The sequence below is a fragment of the Macrobrachium nipponense genome, chromosome 3 (assembly GCF_015104395.2).
Source record: "Macrobrachium nipponense isolate FS-2020 chromosome 3, ASM1510439v2, whole genome shotgun sequence".
Lineage (NCBI taxonomy): Eukaryota > Metazoa > Arthropoda > Malacostraca > Decapoda > Palaemonidae > Macrobrachium > Macrobrachium nipponense.
Window position 1 is genome coordinate 111,256,120 of NC_087202.1, and position 23,402 is coordinate 111,279,521.

A 23,402-nucleotide genomic window follows, 5' to 3' on the forward strand; every position below is an offset into this window, starting at 1 on the left:
GTTTCAGTACCTAATAATTCAGATATGATGAATAACATTTTAAAGCTTATATAGTGCCTTTAAGTAATTATTGGTTAGTTTTATGAAACTTCAGCATTGAGTGAAGTATACTGTTTTGCATTTTCTAGTCAAATTGTTACAGACAGTTTTCAGTTTCTAATACTACTGTATATCTGAAGTGTGTTATTTTCCAGATTTTAATGACAAAGTGCTTTACTGTGCGGGCAGGTGATTTTTTAATAATCACTGTTACATGAATTTATTTGTGCAATATTTAATTTTCAACATGCTGTTTTCTGCACTGTTCAAAAATAAATACTTCGCTGGTAGCAAGTATGCTGGCATAAGCCATGTAAAATCGTATTTTGATATCTTAAAATGGAGTTTTTTTCTTTGTGATGTAAAATGTAATAAAAGGTAAGAAAAATGGAACCCCAAAATTTTGGACAAGATAATTTTTAGTCTCTTGATCAATTATAGTTTTTTGTCAGAAACTGCATCTACTTTGGAATATATTCTTGGTATACATCAACTTGATTCATCATTATTTTTTATCAGTAATGATCAAAAAAGGTAAATTTTAAATGTATTATTCAATCAAGTGTTGGAATATTGTATTTAGATAGCTTGTGTAAGCAACAAAATTATATTTTTTAAGGAATGTTTTATTGCTGTAATGTAAAATTTTACCAAAACAAGAAACAATCTTTTAAAATATATTACCCAAATTAACTTTTTTCTCATTTGTGTGTGTAGTGTTTGCAAAGATTTTTAAATAATTTTTTTCCTTTCAGAATGTAAAATTAGTTGTATTCCATTCAAAACTTTGTAATATAAACTTTCCTCTAGTTCTATGAATTGCTGTACTTGTTGAATATTTTAATGTGAAGAACATTATTTTTATGACATTTGTTGTTTGCATGAGTTAGAGTATTCAAGATATTTAAGAAAAAAAAAGCAAAATTAGAACTGAAAAACATGAAAATCTGCTAAGCATGTGAATAATAGAAAAATACAATGGTAGAAGTAACAGATTTCATTTTAGAGCTGTATAAAGACAAAAGAAAGGGCAGAGCTGACAAAAATTCTTTTAACAAATGAGGACCAGAACTTATGACCCACTTGAAATGTTTTGAGGCTATCCTTAACCCCATAAATTAGTGCCAAGTGTCATACTCATAAATTGTTATTGGGTAGAGGTAACAGTAAAACTAGTACAAAGTGGTCAAAAGGGTGCATTCATATGCCCTTCCATCCTGTATTAGATATATTTTTTTATTAATGGGAATAATATTGTAATATTTGTTCTGCAGAATAACAGAATAGAATTTACACTATTTGAATGCTTGATTATATGTTCCAACAACCAGGTCACAAACATGCACAATATATAAGATGAAAAACCAACCTTGGAAGTTAATATTAACACACTTGGTTCCATTGTTTAGTTGAATTGTGTCAATGATTTTGTCAACTAGTGAGATTTTCGCATTGAAGTTTAAGATAAGAGCATCATTGAATCTGAAATTTGCAGCATTAATTAGTGAATCATAGTGTGCTAGAAAATTATTCGAGTTTTTAGTATATAGCCATTTTTTTAAATCTTCATGATAGCTTTTCACGTTAGAAAGTGCTTAGGGTTCAGTTTTTATTAAATTTTCAATCCACAACTTAAAAATGTTGAAAATGTGCATGGTATTAATATTCTTCTAAGTGGCTTATTACAGTTTAAGTGGCATATTACTAATTGTAGAACCTATCATATTAGGAAAATGGGAGGCATAATGGAATAATGAGTCGACCAATAAAAATTAAAACATTACACCTGCTGTTGGATTCTGGTGGTCTCCAATAAAAAAAAATTCCACAATTTTACCCCATGGGTATCCAATACATATGTAACCTACATAACCCAGTCACAGAAAGCAAAACAATGCTCACAGTTGAAGCATATTGCATCTTAATGCCTTGTTTACAACCAACAATGAATACCAAGTATTGGAAACAATTCGTTGAAAGAAGCTTTTTCAGAATCTGCAACATTTTCAATTTATTCCCTTGTGGTGTTTTAAAGAATTGTAATTTATTAAACGAGATGTGATGTCTATTAAAAAAAACCTTTGTTTGCTGAAGAATCGAGTGCATTGTTGTCAGCAGTTAACATCACTAAAAGTATGCCATCAAAGTTTTTAATTTTCAGATATTGCAGTAGAATTCCCTCCTAACTATTGTCCTACAATTTATATTTTTTGGCCAAATATTTGCAATCTCGGTGTAAACATTAAAATCAAATAAAACTACTTCTCTTAGTGATATTGTATTCTATTAGCAGAAAAAAAGTGTTGCCAGAATCTGCTACATATTAATTTTATTTGACTATTAAGTTTTGTGGAGTTTTTATTAAAGTACATTCTACCATGTTTTTGTAAGGGAGTAAGAATTTTAACTTTCTCATCATTTAATTTAACAAACTGAATGCAAAAAACACATCCATTTCATGCCTTTGTAAGACCATTATTGGTGTTATTATTATTATTATTATTATTATTATTATTAGTTTAAACAAGGTTTTCTATACTGTGCAGTATGTTTTAAGGTAAATAATATTCTATATTATTTTTTATCCAGTGTAATGAGTATTGTTTTGTAATATTGTTAAGTTGTTCATAGATAATATAGATTCATAATGTTTGTGACATTAAGTATCTAGTATTTATTATAAATTTCTTAAATGTAACCATTTACTCATAATAAAAGTATTTATATATGTTCTGTGTATGTATTTGTCTAGATGCATTATGGCATTTATCAATAATCAAATCATATTTTTAAATGGTATTTTACCGTTGCAGAGTACAAAGTACATGTCTGTCAACTTTGTTTCAGTTTGTTGTATGTATTTTGATTTTATGAGTATATCTGGTCAGCAGAGAGAACAGTTCTGAAAAGTAGTTACTAGTGTGCTGTCTTTCATTTTTTATAAGTATGTTTATATAGCTGTGTTAGTGCAGTGACCACATAGATGTGATATTTACCCACAGGATTTTTGTTTTATTCCAAGAAAATGACAAAAATTATGGTTGTGATAGCATTAAAAATTTGTATGGTTCTTTAATGATTTTTTAAGGGTGTGTCAAATTTCATATACAAAAAATGTTAAATACGTAAATTGATTGTAAAAGATTTTAGATTAAATGGATAAACCTTTATGACAACAAAACAAGCTTTACATCATACCCACTCAAATATTTATCTTTTGAGTTTTCTTGTCAGGTTGTGCACCACACGAGTACAGTGCTTAGTATTTTTTTACTCTAATTTTTGTATAGTACTATTGCCACTGTTTTCAAGTACGTATTTTCACACACACTATTCAAGAGCCAAATGCTGTGCAACCCATTCTCATTGTTCCTTGCAGGGATTATTGTCTTGGTACAAGTATCTGCTAAAGTTGGCAAACGCATGACAGAATGCAAACCTTATTCATTTGGTAGGGCCTGTATTGAGCAACTATTTAAGACTTGTATCTTAGCCCAGAGCAGTATAGCTCTAAACCAAGTTGCCAGGCTTTATGACCTTTTGATTTCATATTCCCCTCTTTTGCTGTCATTGCCAACACAAGTGCATGGTCAGATGTGAGTTAGATTAACGTATTCTTAGAATGTGGCAAATGGTGTAATTACCCTAACAGAATATGTCAATTTTCCTTTCAGGAAAACCCAGGTACAATGGTTATCTTTTTATTTATTTTGTAGATGGTGTGCCTACCCTATCAATACAATATCGGTTAGATGATTTTGAGGTAGGATTACTACTTCCCTTTGCTTTGTATACATTTCTAACTTTGTTAGTTCCTTTTAACTGTATCTTACCTAGTTATATACAATGTAAATCTCATCTATTATGTACCAATTGATGAAAATATCTGAATAGATGAAACGGGTAAGCATTACGTCTTGTATTTTCATTTTTCCTTGGTGATAGAATATATATATATATATATATATATATATATATAATATATATATATATATATATATATATATATATATATATATATATATATATATTTATATATATGTGTGTGTGTGTGTTCCTGTCTGGTTTTGATGGTCAAGGGTCTTATGTGCTAATGGTACTACAGGCAGTCCCTGGTTAACGGGGGTTAGGACATGGGTTTGGTTATCGACCAAGTGCCAGTAACTAAAAATTGCCATTAACTAAATAAATTGCATTTACGGCACCAAAAGTGCCTATGATCCGCTTCACAGCTTCATTAACTGGTTAACTGCATTGTTACATGGTTTATTGGCGCTGATAAACCACTTGACAACACCAAAAACCTGGTTAACATTGTCAGCAGCCAAGCAACCTAAAACCAAAAGACTGTTAGCTTGGGACTCTCAGTATATGACCTTTGTTGGTGGTTGCCCTCCCAAGAATAGCAAGTGTACAAACAAATCCTTCAGACTGGTGCTATCAGCATATTAATTTTAACTACCTGGTCTGGTTAAACTAGTTGTTATCATTTTAAGGACTATAGTATGTAGAGGGTATGTTGAGAATGATTAGAAATAAAGTATGTTAGAATACTGTACGTACTGTAATGGGATGGAAGAGTGACTGGTTTGTTGTAAAGGTAGGTCTGAAACAGCTGTGGCACATCTCCATGCCAGTTCAATGGTTTTATAAATTTATGCAAGAAATCACAGAAAGGACATATGATTTAGTTGGAAGGTTGTAGGTTGAAATAGTGAATGATGCATGTATTGTGGAATGGCTGATGTTTGCAGACTATGCAGTGCTGATTGTAGATAATAAAGAGAAACTGCAGAAACCAATGAAAGCTCAAAAGTTTCTGCAAGAGGATGAAGTTGAGAGTAAGTGTAAATAAGGGGGAGGTTACAAAGATGTGGAAACCAAGAGGATGGAGAAACATCAATATAGTGTAGATAAATGAAAGTTGCTGATTCATATAGAATTTGGGAGTATATATTACAAGAAGCAATTAGATGATAGAGTAGAATCACTTAATGGGTTAAGAAACCCTGGATGGGAGTTAATGCTGTTAGTGCACCACACGCTTTGCACTGTAGGCATTACTTAGGATTTTTCAGTGTCCCTTTTCATCCCTAGCTGCAACCCCTTCATTCCTTTCTCTGTACTTTAGCTGATATCCTTCCATCTTACTTTCAACCAACTCCTAATAATTGTTTCATAGAGCAGCTGTGAGGTTTTCCTCCTGTTTCACCTTTAAAACCTTCTTTAATCTCATTTCCCATTTAGCACTGAATGACCTCATAGGTACCAGAACTTGGCCTTGTGCCTAAATTATATATTCAAATTCCAGTTGATGGGGAAATGTGTCCTGGAGGGCAAGGGTTGGAAGTAGTCATGGATTGTGTAGCCAGCTCCATTGATGAAAAAGTGTTGAATACTAAAGAAAGGGTAAATGTTGAATCTGAGATTAAATGTATAAAAGGGTGAATAATGTTTAGATTACGTACATATAGAAAAGTTGATGAGAGATTAATGGAGGTAGATGAATGGTTGAGTATGCTCTCAAATGGTTTGATTAGGGGAAAAATGGGGGAGGATAAGTTCAGAAGTGTTGAAAGGAATAGCAGTTGTAATTACTGGATAAATAAGGTGGAATTGTTACAGGGTAGGTAGGGCCTTAATATTAAAGTAACAGATGTGCGTGCATGTTTGCACAAGATGGAAGTGCTGATGAGCTTTCAGTTTAGTATTATGAAGCAACTAATGTTTTGGAAGTTTTCTACATTGGTAATTGTAGTTTTTTTTTTTTTTTTTTTTAACTAGGCTGTTGGCAAATTGGCATACTATTAAGAAAAAACTGTGTACACAATGCACCAGAAGTAAGAAATGAAATGGAATCAAAGGTATGATCCTCACTTTTATTATACTGTAGAGAATATCTAAAATAAACAAAACAGTTGGCTTTGCATATGCATTTTTCCTTCACTTCCTTGTGGTACATTGTACGTATTTAGACATTTTGGTCGTGTAAAATTTATATATATATATATATATATATATATATATATATATATATATATATATGATATATATATATATATATATATATATAATATTAATGACATCATTAACCAGATTTTTGGCACCATTAATGATTGATTAGTGTCAGCACACAGCGCCTCGGTGGCGTGATTGGTATGGTGTTTGCGTCCCACCTTGGTGGTCGCGGGTTCGATTCTCGGCCATTCCATTGAGGAGTGAGAGATGTGTATTTCTGGTGATAGAAGTTCACTCTCGATGTGGTTCGGAAGTCACGTAAAGCCGTTGGTCCCGTTGCTGAATAACCAGTGGTTCCATGCAATGTAAAAACATCATACCATACAAACTGTCAGTACAATGTTTACTGGCGCCAGTAAGCAACTTTTAGTGCCAGTGAGCAGATTATTGAAACTTATGGCATCTTAAATGCAATTTTTTCTTACTGTAGTTACTGTGATATTCCAGTTATTGGAAGATTTTTAGATTTTTTGTTTTGTTATCAGTGCTTGGCAGGGAACAGAACCCCCCTCTGTTAACTTTGGACTGCATGTGTATGTGTATATATGTATATATATTGTGTGTGTATATACATATATATATATGTATATTTATGTATATATATATATAATATATATATATATATATATATATATATATATATATATATATATATATATATAAACCTTTTCATTTCACTTTTAAGTAAGGTCAACTCCTCTCTCTCTCTCTCATATTGAGATGAGAGAATTTTTATGGTGCATGTATATGTTTATTAATATATTACATAATGCTATGAAAAATCCTTTCCCCTCATCGACTTTTTAACTCCACAGAAACTCTTAGCCCAGAGCTGTCAAATATGTCAAGTAATGTGATAGGAGGGGGAGTGTTGCCGATTAGTGGTCGGTGATTTTTACGTAATTCTCTTTCTTTCTATTGTGCATATGTAAGCTTCTCACACACCTATATTTTACTAACCATTTATTTCTTTTATTTTAAGGGTAATTTATTAAGCCAACCTTTAAATGAAATTATTGTAAATTTCATTTCCTTTAAAAGTTAGCTTATGTAAGCACAACTCTCTCTTTGTTAGCAGTAGATAATTTTCAAGTGATTTATTTTTACCCTTGCGTGAGGGGGTCTGGAACCTAACCTTGCATAACTATATACATATATATATATATATATATATATATATATATATATATATATATATAATATATATATATATATATATATATATATACAGTGAAACCTTGTTTCAACATAAAAAGAGGGGGGAAGAGGTCATCCGTCAAAGCCGATTGTCCTTTGAAGTGAAGCATTGTTTTTTTGTGATTGAAGTGCTGTTATCTGTAGGCTAAGCCTTGGCCTAGGTGCGATAACCACAAACTTACATGAAAAAATTCACATTATAATATAAACTGAAAAAGTACTAAAACCATTTTCATCTTAAATATTATTGGCATATCTTCATAATAAATAGCCTATTCAAGGAATAATTCCATATCAATGAAATCAACACTGAGTCATACCGTTGCATTCACAGCGACCTTTATCATTCGGTAATCTCAGAAATTTTAATAGTTCATTATCATTTTGGTAGTAAGTAATATATTATTGGCATATCTTCAAAAGGAAAAGAGCTGTTTGAGGAATAATGCCATATTAGTGAAATAAACTTTTATGTATGCGAGTCCAGCTGACAAAATGTAAACATCAAATTATGGTACCTCTCACAGCAATGTTATCTTTTGGTATGTCAAAATTTTAATGGTAGTATTATTACAGTAGTAATGACGTTTAGGGTAACATAATATTCATTATCATTTTGGTGGTAAATAAGTATAACAATTCAGTCATATGAACAATAATTGTGTTGTGATTGGTGATTAATACATTATAAAACTTTTGACCTTATGTTATTGGCATATCTTCATAATAAATAGCCTATGTGAGGAATAATTCCTTGTCAATGAAATAAACTTTTACCTGTGAGGCCAACCAGCTGATGAAATGTAAACATTGAATTATGGTAGCAATCACAGCAACATTATCTTTCAGTATCCTTTCAAAATTGTGATAGTGTGTAATTCGAATTTCATGATATTCATTTTTCAATAAAAATTTGTTATCAATTTGGTAGTAATTAATAGTTTAGATTTATTATACATCATCACATTGTTGGGGGTTTGTAGCAGTGATGAAACGTATATAAAAAAATTTTTCCTTTTAGGTAATGTGGTTAGGGAAAACATGATATAGAATTGGCTTTGTTACTTCATTTATTTTGACATTGCCAACCTCTGGTTAACAGTGCTGATATCTGGTTAATTGCGCCGTTAAGCGTGGGTTTTAGCGCTGTTATTGCTGAGTTTTTGTCAGTGGAATCTGCCTTTAACCAATGGCTGTGTGTGTGTGTGTATATATATATATATATATATATATATATATATATATATATATATATAATATATATATATATATATATATATATATATATACAGGCAGTCCCTGGGTTACGACGGGCTCAGCTTACGATGTTCCAAGGTTAAGGCGCTTTTCAATTATATTCATCAGAAATTATTTCCAGGGTTATGACGCCTACAAAGATGATCTGGCAGAAGAAATATGACACCAAAAATACAAAATAGTCAATATTTGAAGGTTTTTTTGATGCAGAATGCAATAAGAATGCAGTTTACATAGTTTTGAATGCATCCAAAGCATTAAAAGTAAGGTTTCCTTAGAATTTTTGATGATGTTACGGCTTACGACGATTTTCGGTTTACAACACGTCTCAAGAACGGAATCCCCATCGTAACCCCGGGTACTGCCTGTATATATATATATATATATATATATATATATATATATATATATATATATATATATATATATATATATATATATATATATATATATATATATATATATATATATATATATATATATATATATATATTATATATAATATATATATATATATATATATATATATATATATATATATATATATATATATATATATATATACATATATATATACGTATATATATATATATATATATATATATATATATATATATTATTCGAGCTACAAATGTCCTTTAATATCTAAATTCGCTCCACCTCAGAATTGATATATTTTCATATATGTACCGAAGGGGAATTTTTTAGTTGATAATAATTTCGTCCCCACATGGGATCGAACCACCGTCCAAGTGGACGGGAACGAAATCAGGACGCTATCAATTGGGGACGAAATTATCATAAACTATAGAATTCCCCTTTGTTACATATATGAAAATATATCAATTCCGAGGTAGAACGAATTTAGATATTAAAGGACATTTGTAGCTCGAATGATATATAAATGAATAACGGTTCGATGTGATAATTATACATATATATATATATATATATGTGTGTGTGTGTGTGTGTGTGTGTGTTTATGTATGTATATACTGCAAATAATGGGTATATATGTTCCAGAGAGAAATCCGCGAATATGTGACTACGTGAATGCTGAGTGCACGAATGCAGGAGTTCACACACACACACACACACATATATACTATATATATATATATATATATATATATGTATATGTATGTATGTATATACTATGCATATTTGTGTGTATGTATAAATCATACACACACTCATACCAATACCTTGAGGAAAAAATTCATAAAAAATAAATGAAAATAATTTTTCTTATCTTATATATTTTGTTGGGTTTACCTTCCTGTTCTATACCTCCTTTAGGCACTTAGGGAAGGAATAGGGCAATATTTTGAAGGGTTTCTGAGGATATGTTTGCCCATGACTTTCGGATGGCAGCTTCAAGTTTAGTGAGTGAGCTGACATCCTTGCCTTGCATCTCATCGTAGTGTGCCACAAATTTTCTATCAGGTTTATGTTAGGGCTATTTCCAGGCCATTCATTTATAAAGGGAATTTCAAAGTCCCTAAGCCACTATGTGACTAATTTAGCAGTGTGACACGGTGACCTGTCACACATAGTTGTGGGACCCTATTTATTCAAACGACTTTGGGAGATGGTCGTTTGATAGTTTGTAATATACGAACTAATTAACTCTTCTTGAAGTTTTCAAGGAGAATTACAAGTGATTGTAAACCCCTACCAGAGAAACAATCCCAGCACCAAAGAACTAGGGTGCTTTACAGTCCCACAAAGGAAGCGTGTGTTAAGAGGGTCCCTGCCATCACGACGGTACGTATCTTCGTTTTCCTTCAGTCCCCGTTAATGTCCCTTCATCTGACCAAAGAGCATTAAGTCAGTCTTCCTCATTCCAATTCAAGTATTTTTCAGAAAAAGCAACCCTACAACGCTTCTGCCGAAGGCTCATAGACCACAACACACAAAGCTTCCATCTTATGTCTAGCAGTTTCAAGGTCTTGTGTCTGGTGATGAATAACCTCCTCACAAAAGTTGTTATGGAGCCAATCACCTTGGAGGTGAACCAAGTCCCTGCTGAGTGATACTAAACCACTGGGAGATAACCATTAACCACATCAGGCATGTGGTTGCTTTTCGCATGTCCAACTATAACTGGTTTGCAACGATGGCTACCAGAAGCATTTGCAGAGAACAAAGCAGTTGTGCATTGTTTCAAAAGCTTTCAATGAAATAAATTCTTTTCCCTCTGATTTGCTAGTGTTAGTGGGCAAGGAACAATAGATTAGACCAGTTTTGCCAGTATCACAGGCTGACTTAAAGCAAGGTCTTCCTTTTTCATCAAGTCTTGTAATGTCTGCCAGAATTCCTCTAAACCCTCAGAAGCATCTAAAGCTTCACCATGAGTCTTCTCACTGAAACACTCTTGTCGAATCTTGACCCAAAACAGACAACCTGCAGACACCTTAAAGTCTGCAACCCCATGCAAACTTGCAGTGGCCTTGAACTTGGCACCGTACACATATTCTGGCATCCCCTTACTGACAAAACCAGATTAAGGTTGACTGTTCTATTTCCTTATGGTCAGTTTTTGCACCACCTAACCTTTTTGGGAGGAGGTGGTGAGGGGACAGCACCAGGGTGCACTTTATCACCACACATTTTGTGGACAAATATGGACAACTGATTTGGAACTGGACAAAGGAAAGAAGCAGACTTTGTTACAAAGTGCATTGATACCCTAATGCTCTGTATGTAGCCAGTTAGAGAATGAAGTGTTTATGATATGATGCAAACTGCCGTTTATAAGCAAATAACCACTGTGATTTGTAATGACGTGTCCGTTTATGTCATTATGTATCATGAAAGTTTACAAAAACACGAGTGCTTCCCCAGTCACACATCTGCTACCATTGCTATTGTACTGGGGATGTATCTGTCTTGGCCAGTTAAAAGCAATAAACAAAGTGATGTCATGGCATGTAAAGTGATGTATTGCTTTTAAGCCAATAGCAATAACCAAAACTGTCATGAAGTCAAATGCTTTCCTACCCCTCCTGCTGAGTTCAATTCACGGGCATTCCATAGAGGTGTGGGAGATGTGTATTTCTGATGATAGAAGTCCACTCTTGACGTGGTTGAGAAGTCACATAAAGACGGTCCCGTTGCTGAATAACCACTGGTTCCGTGCAACGTAAAAACACCATACAAACAAACAAACCAACCCCACAGTAACCCTTTCTTAGTCAGTTTAGGCCTGTACGCAGTGTTAATAACACTCTTTCCAGCCCACACAACATGCCTGACCATCAGTTTGTGGGTGTTTATGAATTGTAAATATATTTTATGTATGCTTTCTTGCTGGGGACACTGGATATTGTTGAGGTGTGGAAAAGGTGCAACGGGGTAATTGAAGAACTACTTGTATATATATTATGGGTGATTGAAGAACTTCTTGTATATATATTATGCTATAGATATCCCAACCACTGAGTTAACTTTGGGTTTAGGGTATTTCTGAAAAAAAATGTGCTGAGGAATATCCGTGGCTTCATATTTGAGGATAGAAAAATCTGGTTGGAGTAAGTAACAAAATGATTGTGTATGCATCTATGTATGTGTGTGTGTGTTATCTTTGCCTTTAAACCTGGAAGGAAAGGGAAAGCAGTACTTAGTGCAGATTCATGAAAAGTGTTCAGGTCCATTAATGGTTCTACTTTTTTGCACAATTATAGGGTACCAGAAAAAATTGTAATACGATTACTTGTATTGACATCATAGTAAAAGAAATTTACTTTAAAAAATTTGTTTCTATTCATAATCTGTGTTGAGTTTTTGCCTGATATGTTGCTTTTTACTCTTAAAATTTCTTGTGTAGTTGTATAAGACATTGTGTATTTTGTAGTTGGATTCAAATCTTTTTAGTGTTAAGGTTATTTGTGCAGAAAATCTAAATGATTTCGATTAGAAATTTTCATGTTTTTATTAATAAAGTATGGGTAACTGAGCCATTGTTGTTCCAGACAATTTTTTATCATTATTATTATTAATATTTTCTGTGATATCCATGCCTGATGTACTGTATATTTTAACATGGTTTTATCATTATATTAGGTTACTTGAAAATTTTTTAAAAAATATTCTGTATTTTACTTTATAAATTTTACACTATTTTACTGAAATTTTAAGACAATGACTTCTCACATTGTTTCCATGTATAATATTTGCATTTATGTTATTAAAATTTACAAGTGTGTTTCAGCAGAGATTGATCATAATGATGTCTGTCAAATTGTAACAATTTCTGATGAGTAATTGTTCCTCTTATACAGTATTGGAAACTGTATTTTGGATTATGATAACAGATTATGTATAAAATCTTTTGTTTTCCTGTTATTAATGATTATTTTTCCCTACAGTAGCCTGAAGGCCCTGCTTACTGACCAGATGCATTTGCCATTCTTGTCTTTGCAGTATCTAAGTTGGCGTGTTCATGAGAGGACTGATATCCCTCCGTGCGCTTAAGGGACACTGAGGCTTCTTCTGTACCTGGATTTATCTTAGCCTCTGTCCTATTTATGCATGCCCCCCAAGACACACCTTAGACGACAGTGTGTTTTTTGCACATTGTTTAAAAAGGACATGTATTTTGTAGGTTGATTTGTAAAGTATTAAATTAATGTTGACACAATTATAATGATGCTTCAGATGTCCTCAGAATAAAAGATGGACAGGATATTGATTAGTTGACAATTTGTAGTATGTTGTTGTATGTGAGGCTTAAGTGCATCATTAAGGTTGTATACTTGTATTATAGTGTAATTAGGCTTCATTGTGTTAAGTGAATTGTGAATTAAATATGATCAAGTTTTTCATCATAGATCATTAGATATGAAGTCGTTTAACAGTTTCAATAAGTTGTATGGAAATCATTGCACTGTTCAGTTTTGTACATTTTGTCTTCATTATTACTTTATTTGTAACCAAGTTATTATGTATTACCTTTCATCAGAAGTAAATGTTAAAATTTCTGTTCACATAAGTAGTTTGAGATGTGTATCTTTATTCATTATTGCAAATTTTCATGTTTATTTGATATTCTTACTTCATATTTCATCTTGAGTGTTAATGAGTTAGGTAGTGCCATGTATTATTTTTAGTTGCTTGACACTGTACATCAGTATACTTGTAGTTCATCTGATTTTGTTTCATATCAGAGATCTGCTTTAACTTTTTATTTACATTAAGAATGGTAATTTTTTTTCATTAAACAGAAAAAACACAAAAATCAGGTCAAGAGAATATGATAGTGCCAAGTAGTTTTCAGATATTTTCAAGACTTACATTTCACTCATCTTGAAATACAGTACTTACCTCTAGGGCCCTGTGCATGTATCAACACTTTTGGTGCTGCATTATGTTTTCCAAAGAGATGTCACTTCCAAAACATGGTAACTCTCGCAATAAAGTTACTGATTCCATTCCTCTCCATAAGTCTGCACTAATTTTTTCTTTAATGCTATTGCTTTGCTGTAAGTACAGTTATTTGCTTGTAAAAATTCAAAACATTTGAACTTGCTGTTTAGTTTCTCATGTTCTCATTTATCATAAGTATTACATTTCATGTGAAAAACTTTCCATAGGGGCCATTTGCTTGCAAAGTGGCCTTGCATGGCACAGTGTAGATTGTATTAAAGGGTCTTTGCAGCATCTTTTCATTTAGTTTTTCCCACTTACATAGTATACTTCTTAATTTGAATCTTATCCAATTGTCACATTCATTCAAAAATCGTCCTTCAGGTAACCCACAGGGAATTATAGAAATGTTTCTCATTGTTGTTGCAGTTCATTTATAATGTACTGAAATGTAAGAAGATGTTTCCATATTTCTTTTTCCAGCTTAAATTATCTTTCTTAATTTTCAAATGCATAAAGTGAAAAGTTAGCGTAAATCATTAAGGTCTTACCCAAAACATATTGAATAACAATATTTTGTAGTATAGTTCAACAATAATATTTATGATGAAAAGTTATGATTTTTTTCCTATCAAATGTTCGTTGAAGATTTACAGAGTAACTGATAAAATCGATTTCAACTCACTGAGAATGTTCATAAAACTTTTCAATCAGATTATTTGGTTTTACACTTGCAGATGAATCTTTTCTCTCTAGGAAATTCACACACACACACACACACACACACACACACACACACACACACACACACACATACTTGCAAGCTCAGAGTCATTTTCTCAGTATTCAAATGTACATGTGAGATGCATTAAAGAACACTTAATAACAAAAATTAATTTTATATTGATATAAAAACTAAATAAGGATGATCAGCCAGTGATGAGAAAAAATGTTCTTTATGTTAATCTTGTCAGATGGAATTTTAACTGTTTTATCATCATTGTATTCATAGGAGATCATAGTACCAACAGTACATATTTTTTCCACAGTTCAAGTCATTAAGTCTTTCATTGCTCAGTTTATTTGGGTACATCTTTATTATAATTTCATCATTCATGTTTTGAATGTTAGTTTAGAATATTCATATGATGTCATTTTCATACCCAAAGATGAGTGCATTAAGCTTGAATAAATTGTATATTTTGAAATTGCAGTCTTATTTTTACCCAGTTAAAAAGTTAAGTGTATCTTAGTTTAACTAGACCAATGAGCTGATTAACAGTGGCTAGGAACCAATTGTTACCTAGCAACGGGACCTACAGCTTATAGTGGCATCCAAACCACATTATATCAAGAAATTCATTTCTAATCACCAGAAACAAATTCCTCTGACTCCACATTGGCAGAGCATGGAATCAAACTTGGGGCTACCAAATCGGTAGGTGAGCATGTAATCCACTCATCCAACGAGGAACTATACCCAGTAAAACCTTACACATACTATACTCCTGTCCTCCTATGTGGATATTGATAAAATACCAGAGGTCATCAGTCCCTCGTCCCCCTCATTTTGGGACCACCTTGACGTGGTGAGGGGTCTCTTGAACTTCAGGAATTTCTTCCTAGGCTCGAACCCAAGTCCCACATAACATTATATATTTTCAAGTTAACTTCTGTGAACTTTATAACATTTTTGCCAAAATTTTCAAAAGCAAATAAATGAGAAAACATCAGGGCTTAACGTGGAGTTAAATCCGAAGCTAAATAGTGAGAGCTGTGGTAGATCCATCATCTACCCGACAATGTTCGGACTTGTTTTTCAAGCAGAACTATATTCTGTGGAGCTGGACCACAGATTCCAGGGGGCCTGGTTCTAGGAATAGAACTTTCGTCAGTCTATCCAGTTTGCCCATAATGTGATTAGGATGGAGATAATTGTATTATCGTAATACTCTTAGTCCTAGCAAGCGGGTTCTGCTTACACCAGGGCCATACTAATTGTTATGCTATCCCCTTTTGGGGTAGGGTAGGGATGCGACATTTGGGAGTCCTTTCTCACTTGTGCTTTGGCAGAAGATTTACCTTCGCGAAGGGCTAGTGATATCTTTTTCAAGAATTTTTTTTTTTTTTTTTTATCATCTCAAAATTATGAATATTGAACAAAATGATTTAAGTACCCCTGGGGTCCATGATGGAAAAACTCCGGCATAGTTGATGACTATTGGCACGTCACTTCCGAATTTCCAATGATATACCAAGATTGGAAAAGAGAATGGGCATTAGTGCCAACCACAAATAAAATTAAAAATATAAAAACCGAAGTGCATGCATGGAGGACATTTTCACAAAAAGAAAGATCAAAAGAGGTAATCCTAACAAGGCTCCATATAGGACACAAGATTCTCGCATGCTCACTTGATGTCAACACCATTTGCTGACCCAATAAAATGTAATAGATTTCAAACACCCTTGACAGTGCAGCACTTACTTGTTGAATGCCCAAATCGGACCCAACCAAGATAAATTTATTTACAGAATTAAAAAATGAAAAGTATTCTTGCTGAAAGCAAAGATTTTTCAATTAGCATCTTAAATTTTTTTAGATAAGACCGGTTTCTTAAATAAAGTCTAACATTTTTTTTTCTCAGGATTAATCCCTGAGAACCAGCCCGAGAAGAGTCTACTTAAGACTCGGAGGTCTGGAAAAACTAAGCCCTATTAATGATAATGATAACATAGTGCAATTGTGAGGTTCCAATGCTTGGCCTTGGCCTAAATTCTATATTAAACTCTTAAAGTCTATGGAGGGATATTTATTAAATCGCATTTCAAAGTGTAACAAAGGCAATTATCCTTATGTACTATGCATCAGTAGACTGTAACTGCAATGAGTTTGGGTGATGTCACAGATTATTTTTGGTTGCATAAAAATACTCATACCTGCACATTAGACTACCTGTTGTTTCTATATCGTGGTGGATAGTTCCATCAGTAGCTACCTTCACATGTTGCGCTGTTAGTACTAAAGGTGTTAACAACATCCCCTTGGTCCTTAGCTGAAACCATTTTTTATTCTTTTACTTTACCTTCATTAGGGTTCCTTCAGTCATGCTGTCCAACCTCTAACTCCCTAGTGCAACTGTGGGGTTTTCTCTTAGTTCTGAAATTGCCCTGGTGCTTTTCTTGGAAACCTCAATTTCGTAAGTATATCCCATCCATAGAACTCAAGTACCTGAAGTGGTAGAATAAGGCAAAACTTTCATGTTAAACTTGCCTTCACTGTTCGGTCAGATCTCAAGAGACACGCCTCTGAAGGCACTGAGGGTATGAAGGAGTTATGAGAGTTCCATTTGACAATGTCCTTGAGAGAGAGAGAGAGAGAGTAAGTTTCGTGGTTTGTATTGCTGCTGAGATCGTGTAGTATGTATTTGTGTTTTGGTTTTCTGTAAGAGAGAGAGGGAGCGTAATTGGTGGAAGGATGGTTGGTTAATGATTAAATTGGCTGTTGGTGAGTTCTGGGTTGTCTGCTGGTGCAGTTGGAGTTGGTTGTTAAGATCAGTTTTGAGTTGGTCTTTAGTCAGAACCTGTGATGGTCAGTAGTGTCGGCAGTGGTCTGTGAAGAGTGTTGAAGGCATTGCTGGTCAGTTGAATTGTGTGTTATTGGTTTGTTGTTTAGGTTGTTGTTAAGTTTGATATTGTTTGCTTCAGCGTTAATGTGTCTGTGTCGTTAGATTTGTTGTGCTTGTGAGTTTCTGTTGAGGTATATGGGAGTTGTTGTAGTTGGGGGTGGTTGTTGTTGTTGGGGAGCTATTGGGGTTTCTTGGTGTAGTTGTGAGTTGTTGAGGGTTGTTATTGGTGAGGTGTTGTGATTTCTTGGTGTTGTTAGTGGGTGTGTGTGTGTTGCCTTTTTATGTTGTCATTTTTTTGGGCTAGTGATTGTTTGTGCAGTGGTCTTTTGTTGTGGTTGTGGACTTTGTTTGTTTGTTGGGTTGTGGTTGTAGTCCATGTTTGTTTGTTGTGTTGTGGTTGTAGTCCTTGCTTGTTTTCTGTGTTGTTGAGTTGTGGTTGCATTGCTTGTTGTTGGTCTGTGTTACAATGGCCGTATCCAGTGGACAGTACAGCTCCTCGCCCTGAGTGTGCCAGGAAGTAGTTGGTAAGTACATGTGTTTTGAGAGTTTTTTGTTTTTGGGTTTGTGATCCCACCACAAGGGTATTCTCCCTGGTTAATAGAAATGTTCCCCCGTAGTGCCGACAGTGCACCTCATTTGGTGCAATGTAGGTACTACCTAAGGTTATTTGCAAGGTCCCTTTTGCCCCTAGCTGCAACTACTTTCATTCCTTTTACTGTACCTCCATTCATTTTCTCTTTCTTCCATCTTACTGTCCACCCTCTCCTAACAATTATTGTTTCATAGTGCAACTATGAGGTTTCCCTCCTGTAACACCTTGCAGACCTTTTACTGTCAATTTCCATTTCAGCGCTGTATGGCTTTAGTTGCCCCAGTGCTTGCCATAATTCCAAAAATCTATATAAATTAAATAAAATAGAATTGTTCTCCCTGAAGGGTTGGCGGTCATCCTGGAACCGCCTTAATAGCCTAGGTGAATAAGGAATTTAACCAAGGAAATGTGATAAACTGGAATTATATAAAAAAAAATGTAAAAAAATGAAAAATGCTCCAGAATGCACAGAAAGTGTACTAAGTATCAAAACCATTTAGTCTACTGAAAATTCCACATGAAGTGGTAGGGGAGAAGGTGGTAAATATGAAACAGGCAATATCTTGCCTGATCTGCTTGCCATCTGTTGCTAATTAGTCAATCATTATTACTTTCATCTGATGCCACCAGAGTATGCTGGTGTCGCTAGCTTGAAGTTGGAGTCACTGAGAGGACACTTTACTTTTTGCCCTGTGAAACTTTATTTTAGGTCAGATTCACATTTGTTTACACTTTTTAAACTATATACATGAGGTATGTAATATAATGTGCTGATTAGGTGTAAGATCAGTTGTTGAAATGGCATAGCTAATTTTCTAGAAACTTTTATTTGTGTAGAAGTTATGCTGACTATATATGAAAATGGCGTGGGTTGGCATTATGAAACAGCCTGTTCCATATTATAACCACTGTGGGGAGATGCCATCCTTCAGGCTGGGTTCAATCTCATCTTTTTACGGATTGTTTCGCCCATTTCATTGACCACACAAAACCTTCAGCTGAATCCCCAGTTATGCTTATCTTGGACGGCCACTATTCCCACACCAGAAACCTCGATGTTATTTTGAAAGCAAGAGAACACCATGTTAGCCTTGTGTATCTGCCACCTCACACTACCCACAAGCTTCAACCACTTGATCGTGCATTTATGAGACCCCTAAAGACATACTATAGCGAAGTCGGACAGGCACTGAGAACTAGTGGTATGGACACCTATGACATTACAGAGAAGTTTGGGAAGGCATATCTTAAAGTGCAGATGGGGCAATAGCCGTCAAAGGTTTCAAATGTACTGGAATCTTTCCTCTAGACAGGGGTGTTTTTGCTGACGTAGATTTTGTTGCGGCTGAACATGAGGAAGCGGAGGCTACTGATCATGACAACAGATCTCTACAGATTCTGTCAACATCAGCAGGCCCATCAACAGCAGCAAGTCCATCAACAGCAACACGTACTCCCATATCTCCCCACACATCATTTACCCAGTTCCACAGGCAAAGAAGAAAGTGACAAACAGAGGTTGCAAAGGTCTGAAAGCATCTTTTAACCTGGTCTCCATACAAGGAGGCACAAAAGGCCTCATTCAAAGGTAAAAGTAAGAAGATGCATGCATCAGCAAACAGCATGGAGTCAAACAGACCTACAAAGAAAAGAAAGGTGTTGGTGGGGAAAAAGATCGGAAAAGTAAACAAGAAGCTTTTTTCCAAAGGTCAGAGAGCTGATGATGAAACTTTTTTGGAAGGAGCTATGGAGAGGCAAATCCCGGAAGCAAAGATGCAGAATGCATTTTTTTTTTTCAGAGAAATTCTCGAAATCTGAATCAAGAGAACGATGGATTCAATGTTTAATGTGCCAGGGATGGGCTGATGTCTTTTGTAGTAATTGTGAAACTGAAATTTTTATTTGTGACTTCTGTTCTTAAACATATATGTTCAATGTCAAATTTCTACTTTTGTATTCACAAAAGGGAACATTATTTTTAGCTTCTTTCTCAATAGTTTCATATTACCACTCTGTCAGTTTCATATCACCACTCACCACCCCACCAGTTTCATATTACCACCCCAGTTGCGAGGACCTACATTTTTTCTTATATTTTTGAATAAACATTTGTGGCATTTACATGGTTTTACTAATGTCTCTATAAATATGCGTGGATGGTGAGAATAAAATTTGCTAATACTACTTATGACAGTTACTGATGCAGTTTTTGCCTTCAAAATTGGTGTTTTTACCTGAAATAAAAAAGTGGTCCATATATTGCCACCTTCTTCCCTAATGTTGAGAATCCAATTTTTTTGCATTTTCTAATAATATAAAGTATAACAATTAAAAGAACTGCCAGGTGACACTGTCACCTTTAGGGAAAATTATCTATGCATTAAGAAAGTTTGAGGGATTTACACGACAAAAAATCTGTACAAGTTTTACTTCCGCCTGACATTTTTATTAAGTTCTTCTTTCGAACAGATAAATAACTTTATCAATTATTTTGAAAAAACCTGGCCATTCATTAAGAAGAAAATTATTAATATTCAGAAAAATGCCTCATGAAAAATCAATTAAAGATGTAAATAGTTATCATTATTACACCGCACAAACTGTGAAAGAAGTGCCTCAGTGGCGTGGTTGGTATGGTGTTGGCGTCTCACCTCGGTGGTCGCGAGTTCGATACTCGGCCATTCCATTGAGGAGTGAGAGATGTATATTTCGGGTGATAGAAGTTCACTCTCGACGTGGTTCGGAAGTCACGTAAAGCCGTTGGTCCCGTTGCTGAATAACCAATGGTTCCATGCAATGTAAAAAACCATACAAACAAACTGTGAAATACCAGTACCACAGTTAGCTAGCTATCATTTAAATGTGTATTGGAAGAGAAGTTGCAAGGACAGTTCTCTTCAATCTTGGCAGGTCTGGGTCTCCTTTGGATCTTTCAGAATTTTTGTTCCCTGCCACTTGTTTGCCTCGTGGTAAGTCAGTTAAGCCTTCCTTAGATATGGCGGGTCAGGTTCGGCAGTAGTAAGTAGGGAGGAACCCCCTTCCTCGTCAAAGGTTCCTTTCCCTTCGGAGCCTACCTTGGAGTCTTTCTCCGTTGAGTGTGTGTTGGATAAGACTCCTTTTAACTTAGCAGAGTATAACGCAAACTTATTAGGTCTCTCTTAGGGGTACAGACAATTAGTAAGGGAGTGTTTTCACCTGGGGTTTCCTAACATTCAGGATCATGTTCTCAGGAATTTTCCTGAGTTTACCAATGAGAAGCGTCTCAATTATCAAGGTGACAATGAATCTATATATTTCTTATCCCTGAAAAGGATGGCTTCATCTCCCTCTTTGGTACCCTCTTCGTCTTCGCCCGTTCCGACTGTTTTGGGAGTTACTCCAGTTTCTTTACCTTCCAAACAGACCTCTCAAGATCTTTCTCATTCTTCCTTTTTGAGTCACTTTTCAGTGCCCCCTTCGGTACCTTTGTCAGTATTGTCTCAGACGTCTTCCAGGAACGTGCATCCAGAGTTTGCCTTTATCCCAGGTGAAGTTTCATTCTGGGTTTTTGGTACTCCTTTTCCAGGAAGGAATTTGGGTAATATGTTCAGTTCAAATCAGCCGATAGGTTCAGGCAAGGAGTTGTTGGGTATGGAGCAAGCACATCAGGCACCTTTGATTTGGCTATGGCTCCGCAGATTCCCACAGGTTTGCTTTCCACATCAGTGCTTATGCCTCCAGGAATAGCAGCGAATATGCGTTCATTAGTGACATCGCTGTCAGTGGACCACAGTAAATTTTTAACCACTATTTTAAGTGCGGGCCAGACAGGTATATCAGCTACTTGTTCGACTTCTGCTATTGGGGGACCAATGGTGGTTCCAAGTGTGACTTCTTTCATTTCTCCTCCTCCTCCTCCTTCTTCTTTGGCTTTCTCTTCTCTGGTTCAGGGCAGTACAGGTGTTTGGGCTAAGGGTTATGGTGTTGGTTTGGGTTCGGCCTCGATGCCAGGACTGTTGGCGGTTGGAATTCCTTCTTCTTCCTTTGATGTTTCTGCGGTTGTGGGTGTCCGTCCTCCTTAAGACAATGGTCTTCTTGGGTGGAACAGGTACTGTGGTTTCGCTGTTCATCGGTTCTGGTGCGGGTTATCATACTCATTTCGCTCCGGATCTAGCTCCTGCGGCTTCGCAGAAGCCAGGTTGGGTAGGTTCGGCTATGGTTGGCGTGCAGGCTACACCATCTTCTCTCAGTGAGGGCGGGGTTGTGCAACTAGGGTCATTCACCTCAGGTATGTTGGGACCAGGTATGCTCAGTGCAGGTGTGGTGCAAGCATTCATGGGCAGTTTGGCTGGGTCAGGTGTTATGTCAGAGTTCGGGGGTGACAGAGGCTTTGCGCAATCCTTTACGGTAGGCTCGAGTTCACTTCAGGTAGGCTTAAGTAGGGAAGGTAAGGGTTCGGAGGTGCAGGGTTCCCCTTCCACAGGGTTAGGTAATTTGAGGGTCTGTACTCCCTCCTTTTCTGCTTCTTTACAGCTTGGCAAGATAGACAAGGAATTCTCCGGAGAAGAAGTAGTTCCGGTTTCAGATTTGGTTTCCCAGTATGTGGGAGAAAGTGAATGTAAGCGAATGGTTGAGTTCATTCACTTCCTTTTTCCCCAGTCCTAGGTCACGGAAGAACCACCGAAGCCTAACCAAGTGATGTTTGAAGAGCTTTACTCAACAAAACCTATGGTTCTTCATACTTCTTGTAAACAACCTTGGTTTGATAGGGTGGAGCAAGCATTGAGGGAGTTGGATGCTTGATTGGCTTCGGTAGTATGTTTGGGGAAACTAGATTTGGGTCTGCTTCCCAGTGGGAAGACTTTTTATAGTATTGCAGGTAACCCTTCTTCCGGCTCGAGGGTACCATTGAAAGAGTCGATAGAAGCGCTTCTATCCAGAGTTCCTTCATCTAGCAGGCAGGTGAGTACAGTTTTCCCCTGTATTTGCAGGGGATGCGTATCAGACCCCCCCCATGAGTAGTTAGAACCCGCAAATACTTGGAACCCCTATAAAAATGCTTTAAACCTCCTATTTTGTTAGTTAAAACTCAAGAAAAACCCACTAAAAATTTTTATACCTGGTTTTTTTAATAGTTTTATCACAAAAAGTGCATTTTGTGATGAATATGATAAAAAAAAAGGAATTTGTGGATATTTCTCACAGAAAAATACTACGAATAGGCGAATTTTCCGCAGATAATGTGGGGAAATGTTCCAGAGAGAAATCCATGAAAGTGTGAGTCCTCGAATCCAGAGAATGCGAATATGGGGGTTTCACTGTAT

The 23,402-nt window shown here is 35.3% G+C and overlaps 1 long non-coding RNA gene across 1 annotated transcript in view; it reads left to right on the forward strand.

Annotated features, from left to right (window-relative positions):
• LOC135221959 (uncharacterized) overlaps positions 1–15,086 on the forward strand; it is a 37,832-nt gene extending 22,746 nt beyond the window's left edge. Inside the window, exon 2 of the long non-coding RNA XR_010316139.1 lies at positions 12,937–15,086. This is a non-coding gene — a long non-coding RNA (uncharacterized LOC135221959). The remainder of the gene's footprint in view (positions 1–12,936) is intronic.
• The last annotated feature ends 8,316 nt before the right edge of the window (positions 15,087–23,402 follow it).